Here is a 1256-nt window from a genome sequence, read left to right as displayed (position 1 = left end):
ACTTGCGGGCACATACACAAAACGCACTGGACGCATACGCGGTCGGATGGCAATGGCGCACACGGACGCACTGGTACGCACGTACTGTTTCGTTCGGAGCGCTGCTGCTAACTGCTGCTAGCGTCGAATCCGTTCCACCACTGGGTGCACCGATGCCGGGTTAATTCCATATCTCGCACTCGCTGATAGCGAACTCACATTACGGCCCCGATACGAAGCGGGCGAGGTTTATGTATTTTTTTTTTTTTTTTTGCGCACTCCCCGATGGATCACCAGGAGTTCGTTCGGAGAAGGGCGACACTAGCCAACCGTGACACCTGGCGGAGATATCCCTGGACGAAAGGGACACTCGCTACGATTCCGCTGGTAGTGACACTCGCGGGCACATACTCTGGGACGCGTTTACTCTGCTGTACGTACACTTTGTGAACGGGTCAAGGTGCTGTTGATTGAATGGAAGATAAAGGAAATCAACATCAAGAACTGCTTAAAACTATTTCATCAAGAGGATTTACGAAACAACACTGAAATCAAGTAGTAAAGGGTGTTTTCCACTGTTCCATCACGTTAACAACCGCACAAGCTTTTAAACATAAGTTATAAACACAGTGAAACACAAGAGCACTCGAATTCGCAGTCGGTCCTGGCATAAATTGGGTGTCGTATGAATGTGTCAGGAATTTGTACATTTAGACTTATTTTTTGCACATTATCTCTCTCAATCCTATTTATTTCTCTCCTTCTCCTTCTTTCGGTCTCACTCCCACATACTTTATCTCCCTCTCTCTTTTTATTTCACCAATTGTTTGTTTATTTTTTTTTTCGCAACACTCAACATGCTAGAGATTTGCCCGCATTGTTTGAATTAGAGACGCGCGAATCACCACACTCACGCAGTACCACTGTGCACCGTTTTAATGGCAAACGTTGCGCCCCCGGTAATGTTGAGGCTTTTAACGACACACACTGCGTACGCACAGCTGCCGAATATTTTAAATTGAAGCAAAAGATCAAACGGACGGCAGAAGCGTGGGGCACGAGACGAACAGCGCCGGGCCCGAAAAGGACGATCTTTGGCCCGGCCGGTGGGCGAAAGTGAACGAAAGATTAAAGCACACCAAGCACACAGACACGCGATCTCGCGCCGCTCTAATGCCGGACACACTATTATTAGACGGGGGTTTCTGCTTACTCCACGGATACGCTTGTTTTTCCTTGTTTGCCGTCGGTGTGCTTCACTTATTTACATTCTCCTT

This window comes from Anopheles marshallii, chromosome 2, assembly GCF_943734725.1.
Source record: "Anopheles marshallii chromosome 2, idAnoMarsDA_429_01, whole genome shotgun sequence".
Classification (NCBI taxonomy): Eukaryota; Metazoa; Arthropoda; class Insecta; order Diptera; family Culicidae; genus Anopheles; species Anopheles marshallii.
This window is presented reverse-complemented; position numbering follows the sequence as displayed.